The sequence below is a fragment of the Heterocephalus glaber genome, unplaced genomic scaffold (genome assembly GCF_053883595.1).
Source record: "Heterocephalus glaber isolate CG9 unplaced genomic scaffold, H.glaber_assembly_v1.0 deba00001610, whole genome shotgun sequence".
Classification (NCBI taxonomy): domain Eukaryota; kingdom Metazoa; phylum Chordata; class Mammalia; order Rodentia; family Bathyergidae; genus Heterocephalus; species Heterocephalus glaber.
In genome coordinates this window covers 14,698,358-14,704,357 of record NW_028258381.1, presented here as the reverse complement: position 1 = coordinate 14,704,357, position 6,000 = coordinate 14,698,358, and positions in this window count along the sequence as shown.

The window sequence follows — 6,000 nt, the reverse complement described above, 5'->3', positions numbered from 1 at the left end:
AGAACAGGACGGAAAACTTGAGAAGACTCAGTATCTACACTATTCATGAAACAGAAGAGTGTATTTTGGAGGTGGTTAAGATGAGTTAAAATGTACAGGGTAAACTCTAGGTCAGTGGTGGTGAATCTATGATGCAGTGGCCTGTTTGAATTATTGAAAGCTCTAAAATGTTTGCCATCACTGTTCTAGGTCATAATTTAAAATTTTTAGAAGAAATATAAATAATGGGGTAAGAAGGATATAAAATCCAATAATGGAAAATGCTTGGTTAAAGCAGAGAAGAAAGCAAAATATGGGGAAAAGGAGCAAATGAAATAAATGGAAGCAGTCATAAAGATAGTAGCTATAAATTTAACTCATCAAGAATTACTTTAAATGTGAATGGCCTAAGTATTTCAATTAAAAGGGATAGTTTCAGAGTGGGCTAAAAACAAAGTAAAAACCAGTTATGTGCTGTGGGAGTTAAGCCTAAGTGTTAACTCGATTGGCACGGGAGCTGGCTAGGGGATTAGTAAAGTACACTTCTGGGCTTGTCTGGGTCGGTCATGGAGGTGTAGCCTTGGGTGTATATCTGGTCCACGCCCTTTCCTCTCTGGCTCTGTACCCCTGCTCTGCTTCCTAGGCACCACAAACTAAGCATCTTTTCTCCCACCATGATGCTTCTGCCTTGGAGCCAGTCAACCATGGACTGAATCCTCAGAGACTGTAAGTCAAATAAACCTCTCCTCCTGTAAGTTGTGGGTGTCAGGTATTTGGTTTCAGCAATGGGAACGATGACCAATACACATGCTGTATGCTAGGAATGCACTGTAAATATTATAGATTCAGATAGGTTAATGAGAAAGAATGGAGAAATATGCTACTATATCTAAGCAAAAGAATGCTAAAGGAAATATATTAATTTCAGAGAGAGTAGATTTCAGAATAAAGACAATTATCAAGGATAAGGAGTAACATTCATTACATAATGACAAATCTGTTGATTTTCTAAGAGTCACAACAATGCTAAATATTGCTAACAATGATAACAATGAACACAGCAAAAATCTGGTAAGTCTGAAAGGAGAAACACACAAGTCTGAGATTATAGTTGGAGACTTTAATATCCCTCTTGTGGTAATTCATAGATCAACCAAGCAGAAAATCAGTGTGGGTAAAGATGACCCGAAGATCACTATCAATCAATCAATCAGTTTCATATAATTGAAATTTATGGAATTTTCCATCTAGCAACAACAAAATACACATTCTCAAATTCACAAAACATTCACAAAGATAGGTCATATATGGAGCCAAAAGCACAACCAACTTAAAAGAATGGAAATTATACAAAGTATCTCTACACAAAAAGGGAATTAAACTAGATGTAAACAATAGAAAGATAGGTGAAAAATCTTCAACTATATAGAGATTAAAAAACACATTTCTCTAAGATGGGCTTATTGATCAATTCTACCAAACATTTAAAGAAGAAAAAACCAAAACCATCCTCTACAAAAAACAGATTATGACATTGTAGGAAAAGTACAGAACAATACTCTCATGAACAGATTTAAAAAACCATCAGCAAAATAGTACAAAATTGAATCCAACAGTATAGAAATAATTATACACCATGATCATGTGGCATATATCTGAGGCATAAAAAGCTGGTTCAACATTTGAAAACAAATTAATATAAGCCACCACATCAACAGGCCAAAAGAGAAAAGTCACAAGGTCCTATCAATAGTTATTGAAAAAACTTTTGACAAAGCAAAGGAAAGCCAATGCCTATTTATGATGAAAACTTTTAGCAAAGTAGGAATAGAGAAGAACTTCCTCAAGTGGATAAACAGCATCTACCAAAATCCACAACTAACATTACACTTACTGGTCAGAAATTATGAGCTTTCCTGCTAAGATCAGGAAAAGGCAACAATGTTCTTCTCACCACTCCTTTTCCAACAGCATACGTGAAGTCCCAGGTAATGCAGTAAGATAAGAAAAGAAATATAGATTAGTAACGAAGAAATAAAACTCTGTTTATTCATAGGTGCCGTGATTGTTCATGTAGAAAATCTGAAAGAATCAGCAAAAAGCTCCTGGAACTAATAAGTTATCACATTAAGGTTTTAGGAATATGAGGTTATATGGAAGGCAATCACTTTCCCACATACCAGTAATGAGCAAGTAGAATTTGAAATAAAAACACAAGACTACCATATTTACACTAGCACCAAAAATAGAGGCTAGGCATAAATATAAGAAAATATGTACAGAATCTGTATGATCTCTAATAAAAGGAACTAAATAAATGAGAAGGTATTCCATGTTCATGGATAGGAAGATTTAATATTGTTAAAATCACAGTTCTTCCCAACTTGATCTATGGATTCAATGCAATTGAAATAAAAATTCAAGAACGTTATTTTGTGGAAAACAGCAAACTTTCTGAAATTTATTTAGAAAAGAAAAGATCCCAAATAGGCCAACACAATGCTACAGGAGAACAAAGTTGAAGGACTGATATTGTACCTGGCACTGCAAAATGGAACTTTATGTTAGATATTTTTCTTTTAGAGATAAGGAACATCTCCAAACTTCCTCCTGATAAGTGCATGACCAACACTCCCTCCCCTCCTCAGCCCCAAACCGGTGACAAAATATGCAGATGCCTGCTCCAGGAGGTTGAGGGACCAGTTTCCTTTCCACAAGAAAGGGGAGAATGAGCTACAGATGGCTAGAAGTGATAAAGTGAGCATGGATATCTGCATTCTTTTTCTGTGCTCTCCATCTGTTCCTTACTGTAAAAAACCCTTACCCACCTATACAAGGGGAAATGATGATTTGAGGCAAATGGAGCCCTTCATCTCCTATGAGCTAGTTTTGAATAAATTCTTTTTTCTTTTTACTGAAATAAATGGCTTCCTTTGATTTGGTCAGTAGTGAGCAAATGAAAGTGAGCATATGAACCTAAGTGGCTGGAAACAATACTACTTGACTTCAAGATTTATTATAAAGCTATAGAAATTAGTACAAAGTGATATTGATAAAAGAATAAAATAGAACAGAGAGCCTAAAAATAGACCCATACAAATACAGTCAATGGGTCTTCAGTGAATTAGCAAAGGCAATACAATAGCGAGAAGAGAGTCTCTTCGTCAAATGGTGCCAGAACAAGTGGAAAAGGAAAAAGAAAGCTAGACATGGACTTTACATTGTGATTAAAGAAAATCAACTCCCAGTGGACCACAGCCTCAATATAAAATGCAAAACTAAAATACGCCTATCAAATGAGATAGGAGAAAATGTAGATGACCTTGGGTTTGGTGATGACCTTTTTAGATTCAATACCACAGGTACGGTTGGGTCAAACTAAAAACTTCCACTCTGCAAATAAGTGTCAAGAGAACGAGAATAAAAGTCCCAGGCCAGGAGAAAATATTTCAAAAGATATATCTGATAAGGAATTGTTATCTTAAACCATACAAAGAACTCTTAAAACCCAACAATATGGAAATTAATAGCCCAATTAAAAAACAGGCAAAGCCTTGTACTGATACCTCATAAGAGAAGACATATACAAGGCAAATAAACATACAAAGATTTCAATATCATATGTCTTCAGGGAATTATAAATGAACGTAAGATACCACTATGCATCTATTAGAATGGTGAAAATCCAGACATGGACAATAGCACCCAATGCTGGAGAGGACTCAGGGAAGCAGTAGTTCTCATTTGTGGCTGCTGTGAGTCCAAACTGGTAGAACCACTTTGAAAACAGTTTAGTAGTTTCTTATGAAACTAAACACACACTTACCTTCCAAGCCATGATACTGTCTACACAAAAACTTCTGCATAGATGTTTATAGCAACTTTACAAATAATTGCCAAAACCTGGAATCAACCAAGATGTCTTTCAGTATGGAAATGGATAAACCAGAGGATTCCAATTATATGACATTTTGGGAAATGCAAGACTATGAGACAGCAAAAGATCAGTGGTTGCCAGAGACTAGGTGAGAGGAGGGATGAACAAATAGGTATCAAATAGAGGATTTTTAGGATAACAAAATTATTCAGCATGACACTGTAATGTAATCCTAGTCTGATGACAAAACTCAGTTGAAGGGCAGTGTACAAAACACTTGTACAGTCCAAATTTTCACAGGGTGCAGGTTCTTGCTACAGTGATAGTGGAAATTATAACTGAGGCATTCAGCACAAAATTATAGGAAAAGCTTTAATTAGACAGTAAGAGAAAATGAAGAGAGGGGCACTGCACTGACAAAGACCAAACTCTGTCCCTAACAAAGGAAAGTAAAAATAGGGAAAGGGCCTCAGTTTGAGGAGCTGAAGGGGGCACAGGTGTGAAGAGAGGGGTCACGTGGGCCAGCCCATTCACAAAAGACCAGTTTAAGGGGTGCTGCTGTGGTCTGGGTGATCATCATCTTAGCTCTAGAGGAATATTTATGGCTTGAGGTACAGTTCGGTTCTCCTGATGTCTTAGTCACGTTCCCATCGCTGGGGCACAATATCTGACAGCCACAATTTAAAGGAGGAGAGATTTGTTTCAGCTCACTGTTTCAGTCTATGGTCAGCAGGCTCCAAGGTAGAAACAAGATGGCAGAGGGGCATGTTGGAGGAAAAGATGTTCAACCCATGGCAGCTAGGAAGCATCAAGAGAAGGGAGGAGCCAGGGAGGGAAATAACTTCCAGGTCACACCCCAGTGACCACCTCCAACCAGGCCTCACCTCGTAACAGCACAGTCAGCCATGAACTTGCCCATGCGTGAATCCACTGATGAGACAGCACCCCATGACCCATTCACCTTCCACACACAGGAGAATTTCAGAGGACGTTTTAGGTCTAAGCCATAACACCAGAGGTGATTGTGTCTGCTTGGGGCAGGCTCAGTCCTGTGAAGGTCTGCTTGAATCCAAGGTGACTGAAGGCTTAGGGCCATGGAGACTTCTGGGTGTAGCTAAATATCCCTCTAAAGCTCTTCCCTTGGTATCCTCAGTCTTGAAGGGTGATAAGACAGGCCAGGTGAATTTAGTCCTCACAGATCTTGCTTTGTCAACATTGAGACAGACACTCCCTAAATGACTAACCTGCCTATATGCAGAGATGAGAAGAATTTGACCCAGAGTTTTACGAAAAGAAGATTGAGCTTTGTTCTACTTTTAGTTACCTACTGGGCATCTGTAGGCCAAAGTGAAGAGTCATGGATTTTAGCAAAAAAATACCAACACACACACACACACACACACACACACACACACACAACCCAAAACAAAACAAAATGATTTTCTTCTGTCTCAGAAGAAAAGATATCATGCTGTTAATGAAAACCTTTAAGGCCCCAAGAATTTGTCCACTGTCCCTCCTGATGGTGGTCTCTGACTGTATCAAAGTCATCAGAAACTGTCCAGGTCATCAAAAATAAGGAAAGTCTACCCAGAAGAGCCTAAGGAAATAAGATATTGAACATAATGTGGTGACCTGGCCGAGATCCCAGAATAGGAAAAGGACATTAGGTAAAAACTATAGCAATGACTAACGTGAGAGCCTCAGTTAATAGAAATGTATCAGCACTGGTTCATTAGCTGTGACAGATGTACCAACAACAGTGTAACCAAGAGGGTAAAATGAATCTTAAAATTTTATATATTTTTTTCTTTTAGAGATAGGCTGTTTCTCCAGCCTATCAGAGCACAAGATGCCACCCTTCTCTCCTTAGCTCAGATGCTTGGACAGAGAAATGTCCCACTGGCCAGAAAACTGGCTCGTCAGCCAGTTGATGGCAACCCCAGGAGGTCTGTGTTGGTTTTGTTCCCACAAGGAAGGGCTGGAGCTGAGAGTGGGATCCTCCTAGTCAATTGTCTCCTACTGTCCCTGTCCCCTCTTCCTTACTGTGACAGCCCTGTAATCTGAGCAAGGTGAGACGGAGATCTGAGGCAGTAGGAGGCCCCTCTACCTCGTTCCCAGCTGGCCTTTTACAAAGATGGTGT